Here is a 24,277-nt window from a genome sequence, read left to right on the forward strand (position 1 = left end):
GTTGCTCGATCGTCCTCCATTGATGTGCCCCTGCTCCGGGCAACTACCGTCTTATCCCCATCTGGTGCTGCGAGAGAGGCTGATCCAGTGCATCAGCGGAGGGATACGCCTACTGTCCCGCTCTCCGGAGTGGCCACGACATTGCCGCGAGATGGTGGTGCTCCCATACTGACGCCAGCTTTTGTCCGAATTACCAAGGAACACTGTAGACTACCAACTCGATCAGTTCCGGTGGAACCTCAACGTGACCTGGTAGGGAAGATTGCTGCGAGCCGCCAAAACCAAATGTAAGACTCTGGAGCGTAAATGGAGAGTGGAATATGCCCCCTCACTACGTGAAGTCTACAAGAGTCAATTAAAGTCTTATCACAGACAGATTAGGAAATCTAAAAGAGACTACTATAATAAGAAGATTGACTGTTCAGAGAACACATCTAAAGAGCTCTTTATGATTTTGAAGGAACTCTCCGCCCCGCTAGCGAGTTCAGGGGAAGTCCCCCCCTCGACAGAGTCATGCAATGAGATTGCAGACTTCTTTATAGGGAAGGTAGAAAAGATCTACGCATCTTTTCAGATTAACACAGAACCCACAAATTCGCCAAACCCTAACTGTGAAAAACAGGTTATGAAAAAACTTAGGAAGTTTGTGGTCCCCCAAACAGAGGAGCTAATTAACATCTTATCGGACATTCACTCTGGCTCTCCCTTAGATGCGGTCCCAGCGAGGATTCTTTGCAGTCATCTTCCCCAGGTAGCGGAGCACATAGGTAACATGGCCTCTCTTTCCTTCCATGAATGTCTAGTTCCGGACGTCTGGAAACTGGCCCAAGTTGTCCCGATAAAAAAGAAAGCCCATATTAGCATAACACAACTAGACAACCTTAGACCAATCTCCCTCCTCCCCTACTGTGCGAAGGTAGTAGAGAAATTGGTTAACCGACAGCTGGTGAGCTTTGTGGAGGAAAATAAGCTCCTCCACTCGTCTCAGTCGGGATTCAGAGCCAAACATTCGACGGAGACCGCCCTCCTTCTATCTACGGAACTGTTGCGGTGTAAGGCGGATGAGGGTCACACGGCCGCACTGGTCCTATTGGACTTAAGTGCGGCGTTTGACACCGTATCACACTCCGTATTACTGGACCGTCTGAGTGAGAAGGGAATAACCGGGCCTGCCCATGAGTGGTTGGTTTCCTTCCTTAAAAACAGGAGATTTCAAGTGCATTGTCCACCATGCAAATCCAGTATAAGATGTCTTAGACAAGGGGTTCCACAGGGCTCGATTTTGTGCCCCACGTTATTCAATCTGTACATGGAACCCCTTGCCAAACTGGTGGAGTCATATGGTGTTGCCATAGTCTCTTACGCAGACGATACACAACTGGTGATCAACCTGTCCCGTGATTCAGTTGTGGATGCTGAGAAATTCTCGGCCTGCTTGGTGGCACTTGATGGGTGGATGAAGCAGAACTATCTCCGCCTCAATGGTAATAAGACGGAAGTTCTTATTGTTGGTCCCTGTCCTTCCATCTGGACATCTGCCTGGTGGCCAATAGAACTGGGCTCTGTCCCTGCCCCGGTGGACACAGTCAAAAACCTCGGCATACTTCTTGATTCTAATCTAGCCTACACTAATCATGTGGGTAATGTTGCCGGTAAATGCTATGGCATCTTGAAGGTCCTGAGGAAAATCCTGGACCTATGCCTCCCAGCACCAGAAAAACAATGGTACATGCCTTGGTCACCTCCCATTTAGACTATGGGAATTCCCTCCTATGTGGACTCAGTAAAAAAGGTCTAATGCAGTTGCAACGCATCCAGAATGCAGCTGTCAGGCTTGTCCTGAACCTCCCTAGGAGGGCCTCTGGGAAACATGCATTGCGTTCCCTGCATTGGCTTCCAATAAAGGAACGAATTAAATTTAAAACTATGTGCATTACCCATCGCATAGCTCACAAAAAAGCACCTTCATATCTCCAGGATTTGCTTCCTATCTATCGTCCTTCACGCCCTCTTAGGTCGATGGGCAGCATACTATTAGTAGTTCCATGGATCCACAGAGCAAGGATGGGAGGACGGTCCTTTAGACACCTTGCCAGTAAAGGCTGGAATGACCTACCCATCGAATTGAGGATGGAACCGTCTGAAACAAGGTTCAGACAAAGGTTGAAAACCCATCTTTTCCCCAAGACATAATCAGTATAGTTTCCCCTGGCCCAAGTGCTCCTCCTCCGTGAGCTAAGCTGAAGAGATGTTTAGTGGGATTGTCAGCGCAGGGACGCACTGTTCCTTGTGCAACCATGCGCTTAACAAATGTCATTAATTAATTAATTAAGATTTTGCCTTTCCCCGCCTTTGAGTAACGGTCCATGCTGCCTGTCCTTTCTGTTGGTGTTGACGAACTTTTTGAACTGCTGAAAGGGGTTCTGGTCCGGCCGCGGGTTATTAGAAGGATTTGAACTAAAACTTTTGGACCTGCCCGACCTCGGCCAAAATGGCGCAAATATAGGTGGGACTTGCAAATCCTTACGGTGCCCTGGCTGCTTAACCTTGATGTTACGGGATATGTACTTGGTCTTTGGGCACATATCGGGCGGGGAAGGATACTGACTGAGCATGCAGACAGCCCTGTTGGCGTTGGTTTTGATTAATTATTGATTATTGTATTATCGTAGCTTCAAAGTAGTGTTACTCGCAGTACTCGCCCACGGTATGCATCTGGACGATTTTTATCGTAACTGATCCTGTTATACTTTCGATTATTAAAATTGCATTCACTGATCCTGCAACTATTAGACGCAATTAGTTTTGCAATTAATGGCTTGCCTGTTACGTATTTCTTTATATGCTACAGCGTAATGTCCCCTTACCTTATATGCTTCTAACCTGCCCCGTGGCCGGCCTATATGGTTGAAGACCCGTATTTGTATATTGACGTTTTTTCACAATAAAAGTAAAAATACAGATAATACAGACTCCTTGTCTGAATATTAGGATTGATTGAGATATTTTTATCCACCATGCCTGTCTTTCCTAAGGTTATGAGAGAATGGTTGCTTTAACTTGAACTGATTGTCGAATATGAGGTATGGTATTCTGTCCCATCATGTACGATTAATCGAGGAACACACTCACGAGGAAGAAAGCTCGAATTTAAAAGACAAGTAAAAGCGAGGCAACTTGTTCCTAAAACTTCACCGAAGAAAATGTCATCTAGTCGGACCTTAGGCAAGATACGTACTATTGAAAGCTCAAAAGCCCTCAGGGAAGCCTGCCGCCCCCTAGAGTTTCCATGCTCTACGGATAGGGACGGCCCCATGCCATTGTAGACCATATCTTTTCCTCAAAGAAAAACATGAACCCGTCACCTCCTTCACCTTATACTGAGTACTCCTAGCTTTTGACCCTTTCCTACACACGGTCTGCAATACCACACTTGAGCGACCTATGCAGTGGACCGCCGATAAATCGGGTACGTGGTAAGTAAAAGGTTTTTGTATTCATGCGCGCTAATGTACTTTGAATGCTGCCCCCCCCTCCTTTTTCTTCCTTCCTCTCCAGGCTACCAACGGAATTCTTGACCCAAGAACAAAAGAAGACCTACGCACAGTGTTCCGCACAACAGGAGGACTAGTACAATTGGGTGGTATGCTGAGTGCAGAGGCTATCTCTGGTAGCGAAGAGCGATTCGTATGATATGGATGCGTACGTGGCATGATTTGTACAGTATGAATGCGCATGTGGTATAACTTGTGCAATATGAAGACGCATGTATCATGATCCATGTAGTAAGTACGTCTACATCCTGTCTGCTTAGGTTGATCCGGGAATGTTTTTGTGTGACAAGAATACTGACTGAGCGGCCCGTGGGAGGAAGAAAACAGGCCTGGATGTCGTACTTTTATATGACAAATAAATAGACACGTAGGAGGGTAGCTCACCACAGGGTCCTAGAGGGTTATCGCAGTAACATCAAACAATATCTAAAAGGAATGCGCCTGATCCTGATTTTAATTAAGCGAAGGGCCGAGAGTACGAAATTTATGTAAGATAGTCCGTCTGTCCTTTTTTGTACTTGATGTATGTCCTGTTCTAATACTCGTACGTCCCAAACCGCATGCTTTATATGTAAAACAGACCCGTAATGTTCCATGTTGTGTACTGCACTGAATAGTCTATTATTGTACACGATTACTCTCTCCCTCTCTTACCACTCTCTTCCTTACCACTTTTCAATGTTGCACGTGTACTGGATAGCCTATTGTTGCGCATTACTCTCTCTCTCTCTCTCTCTCTCTCTCTCTCTCTCTCTCCCTCTTTCTCACCCTGAGGACTCGCTCCTGACTGACCGACCACTACACCCCCCCTCTGACCCCTGGTACACGACTCAATTGGCTCCAAATACAACAGTATTTGCACAAATTGACTGAAACAAAATATCGTATTATGCCATGTTACTACCTCTCCTTTCTGTTAACACTGATGAAACATAAATTGGCCAAGAAGGAAAGGACAGGTAAGATGACTGATGTTCCCTAATCTGACCCTTAAAAAGGGAGCTATATGTCAGTGGTTTTCTTTTTTTAAAATGCCTTAGGTAACACGACCTTCACCGTCCAGATTGTCTCAATGCCCAAATCAGAGTGATCCGGATGCCCCCGTTTTCCCAGGATGGCCCCAGTTTTGTATCAGCTGCCCCGGACCAGAGCTTGAAAAATGTGGCTCGCGCCCCGGTTGTAAGAGACGGGTTGACTAACAACTGACACAGGCCAGCTGTGTTCCTAGAAATGATTTAATTAACAAGCAAGCTACCGAGTTTAGAATGCGAAAAATGTCCCTGAATCCCTGCTGACTGAACTGTAGCCTTCGGCTAGATAACGCGCTTATGACACAAAGTAAGATGGTAACCCCTCACCCCAATAGAAATTAGAATGATGCTTATGAAGTTGAATTAGATCGAAATAGAGAATTGTTGCAGTAGACCCCGCTGAAAGTAAAATATTTAGCTGAAGGATAGGATATACCGACATAATGAAAAAATTGCTTAGCCCATGTTCCTTTCTCAGAAAGATACCTATCAGCCCATGATGATAGCACTTCGCACTTTTTCGTGACTTACAAAGCCCTGAAGGACGATATAGCTTTGCAGGATTTGTACTAGAAGAACAGGTCCCTGCCAGAAGAGCTGACCTGAATGTGAGAAACAATTGTAAAGAATAGGTCTCAGACTTCATACCACGATCATAAATGTAACGAAAACAAAAGCCAAAGACAAAATTATGATGGAAGGTTGTGGAAATACTTGCAGCCCTACACACCAGAAGTGGTTTATAAATTAGTAGCAAACACCAATGTGACGGATGTTTCCCCAGTTGCTTGGGGTTGAGAGAAAAATAGACTTGTATAATTACCTTCTCCTGCGAGGTCACTAAAAAATTGTTTTTCAAACTTATTTAAGGATGCCATACAGTTGCCGGAGGAGAGGGGCCGGACGTGGTGATGCACAGCCTGGCAACAGATCGTGGAGCGCCTACAACCTCGACCAAGGTGGAACCGCAAGGTAAAGAGTCGCAGGACGAGGCGCTATTTCCGACAAGGAGGAAAGAAAGGGCTGACCAGAAGCCCCTGCTCAATGATCAACATGTGCCGGAAAGTCCCAGCCCTCTGAGCCCGATCAATGGGCCCACCTGCATAGAATTTCTTGTCCCCCTGGTCTGTTCCCGATCTGACCCCACTCCGCCCTCTCTTCCCCCGACTTTTCGAAAAGACTGCCCCCACAAACCCCTTTTTTCCACATGCATTTCGTGACAATTGACTTAAAAAAGGAATACTGCATTCAGATAGAATAGGGTTTGTTACGAAAAGGAATGGAATATGGATACCCTGTCTAAGGTACCCACAAAAGAGTAGTTAGGGTACAGGGCACAGAAGGACCTTTGGCCAGGGAACAAGGAATGGCCACGCCCTGCAACGCGAGATCTGGAATAGAGCTGGACGCATAGCTCCACCGCCGGTGCTCAACAGTGCCAAAGGAAGACGAAGAAGAACACTTAGTACCTACCAGTGATGACCCGCTGTAATACGACGCTGGAAAGAACGACACCCTTTTTTGAACATTATCACCCCCGACTGTCACTTATAGTAAGTTGCATTTTTCTCCTAAAACCACTTTGAATTGAGTATGCTCCAATTGGGTGTAAAAAAGGATTTATCTGTTGAGACACTACCTCAGTCACCTTCGCCTGTATATTTGTAACGAAGAAAACGTTAAACTTTATATGGTAAAGAATCGTAGAATCGACAGTTATACATATGGATATACCCACTAGTCCGTATTCCCAATAATTGTAGGCCTCTGTGAAATGTACCCAATGCACTCTTACTGCAAGAACGTTTTTTTGTCTGACATGGTGGTATTATGATCTTCCCGCATCATCCTAGTAATGTACCCACCTCTAGATCTGAACATGCACGACCCCACAAATGTAATTGTTATGCACTGGTCCCCCACCTAAACTCCCATTTTTACTGCCTGTGGTTATTGCTAAGGATAGAAAATAGGCCAGCAAGATGTCTTGGGAATGTTAAAGGGAGGACTGTGGAAAATTAATTCGTATTGATAAACGTTATCCGCGCCATCTTGCCTTTTTCCCAATGCCACACTTTTGTCACACACGTCAACCATTTTAGATGCCTTGATCAGACCCACTCTCTGCACGCCACCGATCCCCAGCGCGGCTCCCCACCCTCGCAAGCATCTCCCCCACGCACTGGTCACCCCCGCTCTCTCCCTTTCTCATGCATGGGCCATAAACCCCCTCCATCTGTGCTGTTCTTCCCTGAGAATCACACCCCGTGCCTGCCCGACACCTCCCTCTCATCCCATTCACTATCGCACCCTCTGACACTCCTCTTCCTCCATGTCCGATTGTCCAGGCCGTTCCCAGGCTATCACCTAGCCCTGCGGATGTAGATTATGGCCCCGACTGTAAAGAATCACCCCTCTCCAAAGGAATTACAGTAGATCAAGGCCCCCACCCCATGAGATCCGTCACACCACACGCATTCCGGGAATCGGCGGAATGCCCTGCTGTTCCTACCGTCTGATAACGATCCTGTATTGTGACTGGGGAGGGGATTCTCACTGTAAGGGTGTGTGGGAACGGGCCTGAAGCGGAAGATTCTGGGAATGTCTTTCATACTTCAAAGAACCTTTATTGTAATAAAGAATGTCTTCCTGCCATAAATGCGTGTATAAGAGGCGAGGCCTCAGATATGCAGTTAGAGCACCTCGAGAAGATTTCCTGTTGGTCTGATCTGATGTGTTCTCCTCCGGAGAGAATAAACCCTTGTTTCCTGCCTTCCAGTCTCCAGCGCCTGCCTCTTCATTGATTAATATTTTGTGGGTTAAGAGGCAACATCGCCGGGCAATACTTAAGGTTATTTCGTTCATTGATTGCCTTCCTGCTTTACACTGGTAGTGATGACCCTGAGATAATCTGCTAAGTGCACCGCTGTCTGAGAGCCGTGCTTGTTGTGCCTTTTAAAGACACGCAGCACCTGCTCTCAGACTCACGCTTTGTGGGACACAAACTTTACAAGTTTAAAGCTGCCACCGTTTGCAAACATGGGTCACTTTCCTGGTCCTCTGGCATATTTTCTCTCCCAGTTCGACCATGTCAGTATGCACCTGAGCTGGTAACAGCCAGGCTTCTTTGCTTCTTTGTTAGAGACAGGCTCTCTCTCTTCTGAATTTGCTGATCTGCCGGGCTACTGGGGCACTTTGAAGGGCTGGCCTTCACAGATAATGAACTAGCTCAACTCTTTATGCTGACTAGTGGCCTGGCCCATCAGAGCACAGAGGGTGATGAGGTGTGTGGCACGGTGTCTGCAACCACGTGATCAAAACAAACCGGGCACAGGTTTGTGACTATACCCATGGCAACCTTCCACCTCCGCTTGACCCCGAGCTCTCTGACTCCCTCTGGGCACTGTAGTGGGGATCACGCTGGATGTAACCTGCTGTGCTGTCAAGCGACTCCAGCAATGGATGCCGAAGCAAAGCGGCACTGGTAATGTGTGACATTGCATTTCAGTGGGGTGATGCGGGACAGGAACTGAAATGCGTTAACCTAATCTATGATGCGTGGGCTGTCTGTCTATGCTTACTGCACTTTCTTCGTGTGTTAGAGGGAATGGGTGGGCTCTAGATCTGTAGGAGGCTAGGCTATGTAGTCCTAGGGCTACTGGCCCTAATATCACTTTCTTGTTTAGCTGCAAGAGGCACTGCAGGAACTTTAAGGGGAGAGAGATCAAAGTGAGGGGGTTGGGGAAGGGAGCGGAGTGAGACTGGATGGATGGACAGAAGGGAGGAAGGGAACTGGACTGGTTTGAGCATTTGTGCCAGGGTTGCTTTTGGTCCTCAGCCTAGCCCTAGTAGATGGGTTCTCTTTTAATGCCTGGGAGGTGTATAAAAGAGCTGTGTTTATGCAAGCAGTGGGTACTTTATGCAGACCTGGATTTAAGAAGAATGTATTTGTGCAGATGAGGCCAGGGATGGAACGGAAACTGTATGCATGCAGATGGGAGCTGTATTTAAGTAGGTGAAGGGAAGCTGTTCTTCTGTTTGAGAAAAACTATGGAGATGTATGTATGCTCGTGAGGAGCTGAATGAAGCAGGTGATGGGCTATGTGAGATGTATCTATGTAGGTGAGGCTTTCCAGGGATCCCCCACGACAGGCAGGAAGTGTCGTGCTCAGGAGGTGACAGTCCGAACATCGGCCTCAGTAAGGTGGCATTTCCATGTAAAATTTTAAGAACTTTGATCTAAGACGAACTTGAGAAATGTGTATTAACAGATGACTGTTAAAAACAATGACATACAAAAAATGCTGTTGTGTGCTTCCCAGGAGGGTATTCGAAAATTAGTGTCCATTAAGACAAAACATGGACTTGGAATATAATTCCTAGGTGAAAGCACAGAGTTGCGTTTGCCGTTTAATAAACAGCAGTGGATTAAAGCCTTAATTCTCAGGTATAATGCAATACATGTAAATTGCAGAAGTGACTTATGTGTAAAAGAAGAGTTGACCAGCATTTAAAGAAAAATCTGCATTTTTATCAACTTGTAAAACTGGGGCACAAACACTGCACAAATATGTTCAGTGGTGAATTTGAGAAATGTTTAGATTTGAAATTTCACATTGACATTGTCTGTCCAGTAGCCGGTTGGCTACTGGACATGAAGTCCTTCCGGGGCAACTTATGACGCACTTCCGGCGGGATTCCACAGGTAGGGAGGGTGGGGCAAGGATGAGCTATTTAACCCCAGGTAGACTTCTGCGCGCCCTCTTTTTCCCGCCCTGGACACGTCTGGTTCTCCCTGGATCCCATGGGATCCAGGGCGAACCAGACGAGCTGCTCGTAATGCCACTTAACTGTGCAGTTTGTGTAGTCTGTGTGGGTCTGATTTTATTAGAGAAAACCACATGAACTACCCGACAGGCCACTTCTCAGGGCTTTGGCCTCTTTCTGCGTGATCGGTGGAATTGAATTTCACAGAATTTCGTCAAACTTTACTTCCCTGTTATTAGGAATACAAAAATAAAAATTCACCCGGTGCTAGCGCGGTGGCATGTCAGGTTCAAGAATGATGGATTTCAAGCAAAGGAAAGTCTAAACATAATGGCCGATTTGGGACACAGTGAGGCAAGGTACTCCCCTCTGAATTCACAATCGAGGCCTCTGTGCAGAGACTGGAGACAGCAAGAACAGATTCTATATGTGTAAAGTCCGCCTGGTCCTCCATGCATTAGTAGTATTGTGCATGGGCTCAGGTGAGCCTTGTGGGTGCAGTGACCAGAGCCTGCTGATCCCAGGTGCCGCTGCGCCTACGTCACCAAGGGGAGCCCATGCCCTAAGGAACTCATATGTGTCAGTACCCCACCACTCTGGGATGTCATCTTTGGGATGGAGTTTGCAAATTAAACTGCAATGCCTTCCTCTGCTGTATTAAGGCGGAAAAGATAAATCAAAGGTGCAGCAGAGCATTCCTTTCTAATTGGCAGATGATAAGATAGTTCAGAGGACTAATGCAACCAATCCAGAGATCTTTGATTCACCTGAAAGTCTAATGTTCGAATTTCAATGGGTCCACTCTGCCTTTTACCCCGCTGAGCTCAACAAAATGAGTAATATTCAGTTGGGTAACACCTGTTATCAGCTCCTAGAGTCCAGGTAAACGATAGAGTTTACTACAGAAGTGTCACAATTATTCTTAATGAAGGATGTTCTTTCGTGTGTGCTTGTTACACAAGTAGTCATGTCCTCACATGCAAAATGTTTGCCTGGGAAGGAGTGCATATGCTAATGTGGCCTTGCAACCTATTTTCTGAACTTCCAAGTGTTCTTTGGGAATCTGTGTGTGGTCAAAATTCACCTATACGCAGGGACACTGGAATTATGCGGTAGGGGGTGGCTACATTATGTGGCAGGGTTGAGTTAATTATGCAGCTAGATACAGCATATTATTAGGCATAATGCGGCACATTTTGAGATAGTATTACTTTATTATTTTTGTCATATTTAAACTTATTAACAGTCTGGGCATTGGTTGCACCGCCTTAGTACCAATTTAACACCCAAATAGAGCAATGAGCAACAGAAAGGTGGCCAGTCAAACTTTGAAAAGGGCCTTTCACTGCGCGGCAACACATGTCGATGCAATTTTAGTAAACAACTAAAAATAGTGTCTGGGAGTCGAATAGGCCAAACCAGAATCTACTATGAAAACAACAAAAAACCACATTGTATGGTGATTGTAGTGACGTGACTATGTGTCTTAGTGTACACTAATTCTCCTCTGTGGAGAAAAGTGCCCATCAGTTCCCGCCTGAGTCCGCCCTACATCATCTGGGCTCTCCTTGCCCAGGAGAAAGTGTGGTATTACTACCAGTTTGACAATGGTAGTATAACTTTAGAAAATTTCTAAAGTATATTGTGAGGACTGTCAAAATGTTGTTATGCGGGTAACCAAATTACAGTGCCAAAGTGAATGTGAAAAAAAGTGTGATGTTAAAATTAGGTAACTATTGAGTGGATGCATATATTTATTCAGTTCCCTCAAAGCTCCCAATATTAAAATGTGAATAAACAAACAGATTTAACAAAATATCTGTTATTCAGTATGGTCAACATGTTTCAGCAAGTGTGATGTGCTTTATCACTGCTTTCTTCAGGACCTAGGGCCCGATGTAGGTAGGGCGTTACCGATCGGTAACGGCCGAAAATACCGATTTTTGGCCCTTACCGATCGGTAAACAGCCATCGAGATGTAGGGAACCAAAAACAGAAAGAATCGGATAGAAAACCGAATCGGAATGAGTACCGAATGGGAAAGAATCCGATACGTACATACCGAAAATCGGATATGTATGAATCGGAAAAACACCGAATCGGATGCAAAGACCGAATCGGTCCATGTACCGAATCGTTAGTGACACCGAATCGGAAAATCACCGATTCGGTCCAATTACCGATTCGTTAGTGACACCGAATCGGAAAATAACCGATTCGGTCCAATTACCGATTCGTTAGTGACACCGAATCGGAAATTCACCGATTCGGTCCAATTACCGATTCGTTAGTGACACCGAATCGGAAAATCACCGATTCGGTCCAATTACCGATTCGGTACAAATACCGAATCGGACATGAGCCGAATCGGAAAACATGCCGATTCGTATGAATCTCCGATCGGGAAATTCCCCGATTCCGACAGTTGGGGAGATGTAGGGAGGCACAGAAACACCGAAATCGGCTCAAAATCGGTAGAATTCACTCGGTATTTACCATGGATTGCAATCAGGTGGTAACCAACTCCAACCCATATAAACAGTCCCAAAATGCATTGCAACTTGCAGGATGGCAGCTTTCTATGTCATTGCGAGGCGGCTACGGCTACAGCAGGAAGGACAGAGGGAATGGCTAAGAAATGAACAGGTCTACAGACAGAGGATAACCCTGTTCATGCTCACTGAGGCTGAGATCCTACAGAGATACAGGCTGGACTCTGACACCATACTTGAGCTCATCAGGGACCTTAAGCCATTCTTGGACCACCACACCCCAAGGGCACACGCCATCCCTGCGCACGTCCAGGTGCTATGCAGCCTACACCTGCTTGCGTCTGGCAGCTATCAAAGTGGAGTAGCAGCAGCAGGAGGGGTGAGCCAGAGCAGCCTGTCAAGGTTCTTCCACATATTCCTTGACGCCATGATAGACAGGATGGACCAATACATCTCTTTCCCTGCAACCCACGCAGAACTGCTACAAACTAAAGCTGACTTCTACCAGATGGCACAATTTCCCCAAATCATCGGTTGCATAGATGGCACGCACATTCCGATTTGCCCACCAGCGGACACCGAATACATATACCGCAATCGGAAATCTACACACACCATCAACGTGCAGGTGATCTGCAATGCCAAGTGCACCATCACAGACCTGGTAGCAAAATTTCCAGGGAGTACCCATGACTCCTATATATTCCAACAGAGCGGCATATATGCACGGCTGATGGCTGGCGAATTTGGAGAAGGATACCTCCTAGGTGAGACACATCATCAGACCCCCATAACACATAGTAGGTAGGTGGAATACATGTATGCATGTGTCTAATGTGACCCCTTTCTCTTCCAGGCGACAGTGCATATGCCCTCCGCTCATTCATACTCACCCCCTACCTCAACCCCTCCACACCCAGCCAAAGGAGGTATAACCGGGCCCACATACGCACAAGGAATGTTGTTGAACGGACCTTTGGCATCTGGAAAAGTAGATTCAGATGCCTGCACAAGAGTGGAGGTGCAAGGCAGTATACCCCCATCACCTGCTGCAAGATCATAGCTGTATGTGCAATGTTACACAACCTTGCGGTCAAGAAGGGCACTGAGGTGGAGTTGTCTGACTACGAGGACTATGACGACGACGAAGCTGTGCCACTGACACAGCCAGCTGGGGTGTGTACGCCAAGTGATGGCAGATACAGACGTGAGGAGATCACTGAGAACTATTTCTGACTGAGTACAGATGCAAAGACAGCTAAATGTTGCTTGCAAAAAACAAATTTTAATAGTGTTGCACCACAGTTACAGCACTGATGTGCATCAAAAAATGGAGTATGTAAAATCAAATAAAGTCCAGGGTTCTGGTTGCCTCATCCCCCCTTGCCAGGCTATTTTTTTGCCCGCTTGCCAGACCCACTGGGGTGTCCCTCAGCCCCCTCCGAATGCCCAGCAGCATCAGCGGATCGCCTGGTGCTCCTCCGTGGCTCAGATGCAGCGCTGGCCGGGCTGCTGCGGCTGCTGCTGTCTCCAGCATCACCCAGGTCCAGGGCAGGATTGGAGGCGGTGTTTGAAATTATCATGGCCTCCATAGCCGTGGTGATCCTGGCCATCCCCCTAGTGAGCTCAGCCGTATGCTGACTAAGCACAGATTCCTGGTTGGAGCTGCGATGGCACAGTTGTGCCGTCGCCGCTGCAAGGCGGGCCATGGCCCGGTTCAGCACCCGGGCATCCCGCCTGCGCGCCAGCTCATGCTCCTCCTGTCTGGCAGATGAGTGGGTGATGGCAGTGGTCAGCCTGCCTAACCCTGCTGCCACCTCCTTGTTGGTTTCCACAACAGCCTGGAATCCCTTCACCAACTCCCCCATCTGCATGTTGTGCTGCAGGAGCTGGCGTTGGCAGGCCATGGTGGATCTTGCCTGTTGCCTCTGGATTTTAACCATCTGTCCCTCCAGGCCCAGGAACACACTGCCCTCCCGTGCTGGTGCAGCAGTGGTGGTGATGGCACGGCGTCGGGCACTGCTGCTTCCGGCCTGCTGAGTGGGCTGGGGTGCCACTGGTGGGAGTGTGAAGCTGGCCGGTCCCTGAGCCCCTGCTCCCAGGACAGGTTGGACAGGTGGCAAGGCCACGGTTGTGGCAGGAGCTGGTGTAGGCGGAATGGTGTGCCTTGTAGGGGAGTTTTCTGGTGAGAATTGCAAGGGGGGTGTGCTGGGCAGTACTGGGGAGTGCACTGCTTGGAAGTCAATGACCAGGACTCCCTCCATTCCTAGCCCTGGGGTGTCTCCTTCCTCATCCTCCTCCTGGCCAGCCTGGCTGGTGCTCGGCCCTGCGACTGCAGTGTTGGACGTTGCTGCTCCCTCTGCTGTCACAGTTGTTCCACCTGATGGGGCCCCTAGGTACAAAGAAGCATTTGTAAACTGAGTGCCGATGTATTACAGTCAGTACAATTATGGCATTCCACATGTCCTTGCATCTCCTTACACCGTGTCACACTGTTTCCTGTCTTGTGATTCTGCACTGACATATTTGGCTAACTTCTGCTGACTACATGTACCATGATGCTTGTCTCTTGTATGTTGGTGACAGTACAGTGCTGGTGTTTGCCTATGCATTGTGTCTAATGGGGAGGTGTCTGGTAGGGTGTGTCATGATGCGCATGCTTCTTACCTGTAGCTGTAGCTCTCGCAGAGCTGTCCAGGGTCCCGATTCCAACGACACTCTCCCTCTCAATGGTGCTGGAGACCATTTCCTCCAGCTCGGTGAGGGGTGGCGCCGGGTTGTTGCCTCCTCCAGTGAGTCCAGCCTGCCTTTGTATGTCAGCCAGCTTCCTCTTCGTGAGGCTGCGGATGTCATAAAACCTCTTTTTCAGTTCCTCTATGGACCTGGGGGTGACACCCGCAGCATTCACCTTCTGGGCGATGTCGGCCCAGATTCTCCTCTTGGTGCTGTCTGGCACGTTGAGGGACAGCTTGCCAAACAGCTGGCGGTGCACCCTCACCACCTCCTCAACCAGCACCTGAAGTTCGGTGGTGGTGAACTTGGGCTTCCTCTTCTGGGAGGACTTCTGGCTTCCTGACTGCTCTGCCATGTTCTCCAGTTCAGTTGGCAACCTCCTTCTCCCACTGCTGCTAACTGTGAGTGTTGGGCTCAGGCAGGCTTTCCAGAAACTTCTTAATTAGCTGCACCTGCCAGGGTTGCCACTCCCTGTTTGGGTGGGGGAGGGGGAGCCACCTCATTGGCTGAATCGCCTATTGCCGAATCGGCTTTTACCGATTCGGTAATATCCGAATCGGTAAAATCCGATTCGGTATTATCCGAATCGGTAAAAGCCGATTCGGTTCATTCAATGCATTCCTATGGGCTTTTTCGCCATGGGTCTGTTTTCATGGCTACGAATCTATGATTGCCGAATCGGATTTTACCGAATCGGCTTTTACCGAATCGGTATTCGCCGAATCGGGAATATCCGATTCGGTGGTAGCCGATTCGGTGATTTCCGATTCGTTGTTGGCCGATTCGGTACTTTCCGATTCGGACCGAGCTGAATCGGAACGTACCGAATCTCATTACCGATGCCGACCGAATCGGTATTCATTTGTTTTTTTTTCCCTACATCTCGTTTTCCGATTTCAGAATACCGATTCGGCCCGCCTCGGTATTTTGAAATCGGAAAATCGCGTTTACCTACATCGGGCCCCTAGTTCTTAATGGCTACTGTCTAAATACATAAAGGAAAAATATCACCTGTATATTTTCACTTCTGTTCTGTCTTCTCCACTGTTATTGGTGAACAAAAAAACAATTATACGTGCAATTGTGAAAACAAAGTAGAAACTTAGAAAGGCAATTTTAGTAACTTTTGAACCGTATGAGCTAGAAACATCCTTTTAGTTAAAATCTGCAGATTATGCAGCAGAGTATGAATTATGTGGCACATGTGTCAAATCTACAATTATGCGTAAAACACCACAGCTGCACAATCACATAATACCAGTGGCCCTGCCTATAAGGAGAAGGATTTTGTGAGTCTGGACCAATGTTTCTCTATGTGTAAAAAACGGAGGCTGCCTTCTTGTTTGTCATCTTGTGACTTGAAACCATTGAGGGTGTTATAGAACCATGAAACATCACTTTGAGACCAAGTTTGGTTTATAGTGTAAGCTTAAAATTCACTGTACTGGAGAGAGCAGAGGTCTTCATCTTCTCTAAAAGGCTAAGCAACAGAATTTGTACCTCTCCTTGCACATCCTCTCCATCACTTCACTATCCTGTTCTCTGGGCACCCAGTACATAGGATTTTAAAATCATTATTTTCAAAACAGGACTGATTTCTCTGTGATCATCTGATCCAAACCACCCATTGTCACTTCTTTTGTGTTACAGCATTACTACTACCTATTTTAATGGTCCTCAACTCACAGGCCTCAGAAGGATAAAAAGCTGAGTTCGACTTGCTGAGATTTGAACTTGTGAACTGTAGATCGCAGGACATATCAGAGACAAATGCTGAACATGTTTAGTCTTTTCATTTAGCATCAGGGATACAACATTATATGAATATAATCTGCACACACATATGTCTATTTTAGATTCTTCCTGAAAACACACGGAGTGCTACAGCGAACAGCATCCACATGTGTTGTATTTACATTAACCTGATCTGTAGTCTCTGTCATGCTTTCCATGCTTTGCAATAAAACAAGTTTCAAGAAGAAACAAACACTATCCTATTCCTCCTCTGATGTGTCCCCGTAATTGAAGATCCTGAAAATCTTCCATGAATCTGTCCTACTGGACTTATGTTTGAAACAGAGGGACCGATTTATCATTGAATTGCATTGCTCTTGAATCATGCTAGATGTTGCAAGGGCAACACAGTACTAAAGTTAGATTTTCCAAGCACCAGAAGGCCACCTTACATGGCCATGTGTTGCTTTGTAAAAGACAAGAGGGTTAACCATAGTTAAACCTTTCCAAAATATGTTAAGGAAACTGTCTTGTGCAAGTCATATGTGATCTAGGCGTTGCACCATGAGAAGCTCACTTTCATAATAAATGCACTGTTTTGTATGTATAAGGGAAATGGAATAATCAAAATATACCTGAAATTATTTCGTATCATTATGCACATCTGCACACCAATTAAATCTCAATCACATTAAATGTGTGCCCCTGGATGGATCCCTTTGGACTGCCAATAGCCCCGCCCCCTAACCCAGCTGCAAACTCAGCCCCCTAACCACACCCAAGCCCCGCCCCCTAGCTAACATCTCAATTTGTTGAGTACCTGCACTTATTGTTTTCCATTTAAAGCACTGGTTTTAATATTAAAAACCAGCAGGGGCTGCAGGAGTTTGCTGCGGGTGTTTTAGATCAAGCGAGCAGGGCAGTGGGAACGGAGGTGGATGAAAGTGAAGTTAAAAACTAGGTGCTGTTCATTAGCTGTATTTTGTTTCCCTGATATAATTTATCGTCCCAGAAGCAACCAGTTAACAATGGGGAAGTATCTAGGCGCCATGAAAACGTACGTGAACGTGCGCTTTATTAAGTTTTGGTAACATACCATCTTTGAAGCTTTAAAAAAAATAATGTAAAGTGGGAAATATCTTAGGGCCATGAAACGGTAGGTGACCGTGAGCTTTATCAAGTTTTGGTAGCATATCATCTTTAAAGCGCCACTGTATTTTATTTTTTAAGCCAGCAGGCGCATCCCAACCCCGATGGCTCAAGGAACCTGCGTGGGTCTTGGGTGTAGAGTTCCGACCTCTTGGAATTCCTTCTCCCTTTGATCTGGATCATCCCTCGCAGTCTTCCACCTTTCCCGGAAAACCCAACCCACCTTTTGACCAAGTGCTGAACTTTTGTGTCTCCCTTTTCAAAATAGTTTACTGCTTAACCTCAGCGCCTTGAAACCACTAGCACAGCGCATGCTTTAGAACAGCTAATTAACGTATGTGGAGGGAAGGGGCGGCCCCTCTGCTGAGGCGGAGGAGCGTCGCTCCACTCCTCTCAGAGTAGAAAAAAAATGATAATAACGCAGTTATTATCATTTTATTTTTCGTAGGTTCGTGGCCGGGTTAGGGCGGGGAGGGGCTGGTGGCACAGGGATGGTTGCACACTTCAAGTGTGCATGACTGTCTGTTTGGCCGGACGTCTTGGGCCGGCCAAACAGACATGCGCACTTTGCATGTTCCCCACCAGGCTGCATTGCACAGCCTGGTGAGGAACGTGCCCAGGCTCCCATTGCTCATCTGAGCGCCAAACCATGGCGCTCAGACCAATCACAAAGCTGCATTGCAGCATTGTGATTGGCGATGGGGAGCCGGGTGCTTCCTCATTCCAGCCACGGAGAGACAACGAGGGACGACGGAGGAGAAATGCGGCGAGGAGGTAAGTGGTTTTTTTTGGGTGGTATTTTGTACCCCAACATCCCTCCACTCTTGTTTCCTACGAGCCGGTACTGGTCTTTAGTTTTGAAAGACCACCCGGGGTAAAAACACTTGAGAATGAGAACCTGTGGTTGCTACGGCCATGGTCAACTGACAGTGAATCTACTCCAACGGTTAGTGTGCGCATCTTTCGCTGTAAAATCAAATTCAACATCCGAGGCAGACTTCCAAGATTGGGGCTGAAAGATCCTGGACCCTACCTACTCTGTCCAATGGGGATAAGTTCTTAGGGCAGTAAAACCCTCAGGCAAATGCTGCAATCATACACGGCTACTCAACGGGTCCGGTTGGAGAGGATGTGGCATAACAGCTGGACCTACCGACTCGGGAACTGGGTGCAAGTCTCGGTGTCAGCTCAACATCCTGTGATTATGGGCAAATCAATTAGGGACTTATTACGAGTTCAGTAGTCCATGGATCGCCATAACCGTGCTCCAACCGCCGCGGGCTTGGCGGTCCAAACGCCATATTATGAGATGCACGTATTGGCTTTGCAAAGAATGCAGCTGACATCTCCAGCCAAATGCTGGGGTCGTGGTCGGGGAAAAACAGCTGCCATAGGGTGGTACAGATAAGTTGCACCACGGTCTGCATTACGAGTTGGCTTTCTGATAAGCCGGACCGCCAGCTTCAAGTCGGGCATACTCACCCCTTTCCTGTCATTTCTGTCAGAGTTTGACCTGGATCCCTTTCTACAGATCCTCCCTTCACAGCAGCATCATCATCCCGAGAATTATTACAGTGTTTGTGGCGAAACACAATATGAAGTTTGTGCACAGGCCCTTCTGTGTTTTTATATGTTCACAATTATTTACGTTTACCACCATCTGGATGCACTTGTGTGATGGTGCTCTTTTGTTCTCCGATGACAGGAGGAACTGATATGCACATGTTCAAATAGGCAGAAAAACCTCAGGGAAAACTGAGTTTCATATCTATAGAGTTATAATGTTTACATTTATGCAATACATTCTTTTAGTACATTTTGTTTAAAGAACGGACGCACATAAGTGCATTTCTAGTTAGTCTCTTAATGCATTTGAAGGTACCTTCCTTAACTTCATAGGAAGCTACCTCTCAGCACTTGCAGCCCTAATGGAATAACAGAGGATTTCAACTACAATGCTCTGTCATGCTTTATCTTTTAATATGAGGTTAAAAATATCCTTATGTGTCATAGCTTCAATACTGTCCTTAGTCCCAGGGGATCGGTAATTTCAATTCATTTGACCGTATTTTTTTATTTGAACCACAGGTAGTCTGTATTAGACCGACATCCCCGCTTTGATGTATCCTGGCTAATACTCTGCGTTATGCACTTTTTGATCTTTGTTGAATTAAATAAGCCATTCTTTCAGCTTAGATATTGTAGCTGGATTGGCACTGATTGTTTTAGCAGAGCAAGAACTATGAGAAGCTCTTCATCGTCTGTCAGTCGTCTGTGGAGAAAACATAATTTCTTTTTCCATTGAACTCATCCTATTCTGTCCCTCTTACAGCTGATGTGGGAACAGAATATTGTTGTCAGAACATCGACCGATTGAAGTTAATAATAGACATCATATTTTACAGTATTTATAGAATAATATTTAAGAAAGATGATATTTCTTTATTCAATATTCTGATGCATCACTGTTATATCTATCTGGAAACTAAATCATTAACAAATACAAAGCAATCTACTATCCGCATTGATACTCTTCATCCTTCTGTCCTTCCTTCTGGCTTGGTAGTCAGTGCTTATGGTGGAAAGTGGTTATACCTTTTAATAGTATTGCTTACATTAAGGTTCACACACATACATAGTAGCCACATAGACATACTGTAAGGCACATTATAGAAGCATATGTTTTTAGAAAATACCCATGGTAAGGAAACCATTGAGATACAATCCACTTGTACTCACAGCCCCTTCTGCCAAATATCTCTCTACACGTTCTCTTAGAGGAATGCATAATTCATTCTTGTATAAGGCAAGTTCAACACTTTATTTTGTACGTTAGGAGACATTCTGCTTTCCTAAACTTGATGCCTTAATCACATTAGAGGTACACTCATGGATGAGGGGTCACCAGTATAATCAGCGTCTATCTGGTACTGCTCTCACTGGCCGTAGTCTCAGGTTCCATGTCATGAAGTCCCTGGGACAGAAGCCTCATATACCCACTTCTGTTCCCCCCACTTCATTTAGAGTACAGGGAAACGCGGTGTTCCTGGTCCTATTGCGGTGGTCCTGATGCTCTCAAAATAAGCTTTGGAGGGGCTTCAAATATGGGATGGTTCCTGCCACACCATTGCCACCACCTGCCATTCAGACTGCACTTTGAATTAAGACCTAACCCCTCATGGGCCGCTAGGACTACAGTGCGCACTACTTATATAAAGTATAAACATTCAATGAAACTTTTTCAAGTTAATCCACAGTGTATTCAATGCATTTAATTTATTTTGATCATCAATAGAATCAAAAAGTTATTCATGAAATCAATTCATTAAGTCATTCGCACTATTCTGTATTTATAAACAATTTTCTTGAACCACCACCCAATGCATTTCGGGACGTTCTTGTCCCTTCGTCAGGGGTTCCAATTGTCAACTGAAAAGAACAAGGAAACAATATGAACGATGCCGTATTACATATTTACATTAACTCAATAGTCAGACATCACATAAAAAGTCAAACCTTCAAGAGAGACATTTCATGTTTATAGCAACAGGACTAATTCATAGTTCTCACATGTCACAGGTGAAAAATCACAATGCAATGAAAGATGGTCAAATGTAAAGTACATAAACCTTAAGTAAAAGTAAACTAATTCCAAATCTAACCAAAACGTATTTAGTCAAAACGTGATGGGCACTGACAGAACTCAAAAGAAATGCAAAACCAAACAGTCACCTTGACTAATCAATGTAAACGCCATGACCTGCGTAAATATTTTGAAGACAGCTCGTGCTCACCTTAGCGAACAGACGAACGTCGTGGTTCAATAACCATATGAGATTAGATATTGACGACTCTGTTAAAAAACAAGTTTCCTGCATTTAGTGCCAACGTAATAATGTTAGCGTTGTGTGAGATCTACGTAAACATTATAAAAACGGCTCATGCTCACCTTAGCGAACAGACGAACGTCATGGTTCAATTACCGTATGAGATAGAATTAGAAACTGCCGACTCTGTTAAAAAACAAGTATCCTGCATTTAGTGCCAGCGTAATAATGTTAGCGTTGTGTGAAATCATTAATATGTTGATACGCTCACCTCTGTGCAACCGAACCTATGGAGTTGGTCTGTATGCAGAATCTTCTGTTCCTACAGAAAAATAATGAGGGTAACATCAGTCCCTTTACACATCGAACTGATGAACAGAGTTAAAGTCGACTGGCGAACGCGGTTTACCTGTGTTCAACACAAGTGGCTCCAAACGGACCCGCCTAGCTGATTCAACGATGCACTTCCGTGTCATCGTGCTCGGTTTATAAACAAAGTTGCCGGGTGATGGATAGACATAGACGGCAGACTCTGAACTGCTTCATCCTATCGGCACTAAGTGCGAGTAGATTAGCCGTGTTGCAATTGCGATGTATGAAAAATGCGAAGTATAAAAAACAACTCGTCTCGTGTGAAAACAGATCATATTTATAAATAACATGAGTGTCCGTACGTACCCTACAAAATTACGCCAGTACCTTATTTAGAAAAACGAAACGTCATGATTAAACCACGGATAGCTTTATGTGGCGAACAAAGAGTCAAAAAGAAACAATAAGTGCCTCAAGTTTAAAGAAAACCACAGAAAATTGAAAACAGATGACCACTATAAAATGTAAAAATAAAACTAAATATAAAACTACAAGCAAAATCATTCTAAAACTACCTGCCTACTATTTACACCTTGACATACATAATATTGACATCAACATCATTATGGATTGCCTGCCTTCTATTTACAACTGAAATGTCTGTGGTGATAAACTCTCATACAAAAGCAACAGTTTACTTTACCCTGACATCTAGTGTGTAGTCAGATGTGTATGTCCTGTGAGTCATAGGATTCTTAAGAGGCTATTTAAGGCTGTCATCATGCCCCTGACATGTATTTACAGAAAACAACTCATTTCAAATTTATCGTTAAGCCCCTGTGGGGTCAGAGATTGTAGTTTTTTTATCCAGAAAGCCTCTCTACGGAGGAGTGCCTGATCATTATCTCTACCTTCATGTCGGGGTACTGTTTCAATGATCTGACATTTGATTTGTGCAATAGTATGTCTTTTTTCAATCCAATGTACAGCTAATGGTGATGTACAATTTTGGTTCCGTATGCGACTTTTGTGTTCAGATATGCGTGTTTTGAATTTCCTTGTGGTTTTACCCACATATAACAGTCCGCAAGGACATTTAATTGAATATACAATAAACTCAGTATTGCAGTCAGACGTGTGATATAGTGATATTTTTTCTCCTGTCCTGGGATGTAGTAATGTATTCCCTAATATCACGTTGTTACAGTTGTTGCAATTCCAACATTTGGTAGTGCCACGGAAGGATCGTCCTTTTAATTTAGCTTTTGTTCACTTGGTAAGCACTTCTTTCAAGTTTTGGGCTCTTGTGTATACACATAATGTTTTATCAATGAATAGGTTCCCAAAGTCGGGTTCCACTTCCAATAGTTCCCATCTTCGTGAGATTATCCTTTTAATATCTCTAGATGCCGAAGAACATTTGGATACAAAAATCATTCTGTTGGTGTTGACTTTTTCTTTTTTTGTGAGTAACACACTTCTTTCCATGTTCTTGACCTTTGTGATTTGTTTGTTTAGTAAGGATTCTGGGTATCCTCTTTGGATATACCTGACCTTTTGTTCAAGCAATGATTCAGCACAATCAATCCCATTAGAAGAAATACGTTTAATTCTCATGAATTGAGATGTTGGCAAATTATCAATCAGATTTTTCGGATGAAAGCTACTGTATAGCAGTGTGTTATTTCTGTCTGTCGGTTTTTTGAATAACCTGGTTTCAATGGCCTGATTTTTCAGTTGTACCATGACATCTAGAAAGGAGATTTCTCCGTGACTGATCGTGGATGTGAACTGTATCCCTGGATCGACTGAGTTGAGACGAGTAATGTTGTTCACCAATGAATCTTCTGAACAACGCCAAATTAGAAAAAATTTGTCTCTTTTGAATTTCCTGAGTTTGGTTTCTTGAAGTTCTTTTCCATATTTATCCAACCTACTTTCCATTTCAGCCAAAAATGTTTCCCACGGTTCTGCTTCCATTCTTGCTGACAAATCCTCTTTGATGTGGTAGATTTCCTCCTCATGTTCTTTGGCAAGAGGGCCTTGTGTTTTTTCGACGCTATATTGATGACATTTTTCTATGACTATTGAGTTAATGTAAATATGTATGTAATACGGCATCGTTCATATTGTTTCCTTGTTCTTTTCAGTTGACAATTGACAATTGACAATTGGAACCCCTGACGAAGGGACAAGAACGTCCCGAAATGCATTGGGTGGTGGTTCAAGAAAATTGTTTATAAATACAGAATAGTGCGAATGACTTAATGAATTGATTTCATGAATAACTTTTTGATTCTATTGATGATCAAAATAAATGAAATGCATTGAATACACTGTGGATTAACTTGAAAAAGTTTCATTGAATGTTTATACTTTATATAAGTAGTGCGCACTGTAGTCCTAGCGGCCCATGAGGGGTTAGGCCTTAATTCAAAGTTTATTCAGCAATGCCTAGCAGGCATTAATACAGAGCAGCACACATACCGTTTAAATTAGATTAATGTGTTGAAAGAGTGCGACACCCATCCACATTCATTCAGACTGGACTGCCATAAACCCCATCACAGACCTTTTAAACTTCATTTTTAGCTCCGAGGACTGGGGATAGAGCAAGGCTAGGGTCTCCCTATTAAAAGGTTTGTTGGACCTAATAGGCCACTCACTGGAAGATTGAG

General features: G+C 45.1%; 1 pseudogene; it reads right to left on the reverse strand.

The window, feature by feature from the left end:
- The window catches only part of LOC147689299 (uncharacterized), a 48,327-nt pseudogene extending 24,607 nt beyond the window's left edge, over positions 1 to 23,720 (reverse strand).
- Positions 23,721 to 24,277: the final 557 nt, after the last annotated feature.

Source organism: Lissotriton vulgaris, chromosome 10 (assembly GCF_964263255.1).
Source record: "Lissotriton vulgaris chromosome 10, aLisVul1.2, whole genome shotgun sequence".
Lineage (NCBI taxonomy): Eukaryota > Metazoa > Chordata > Amphibia > Caudata > Salamandridae > Lissotriton > Lissotriton vulgaris.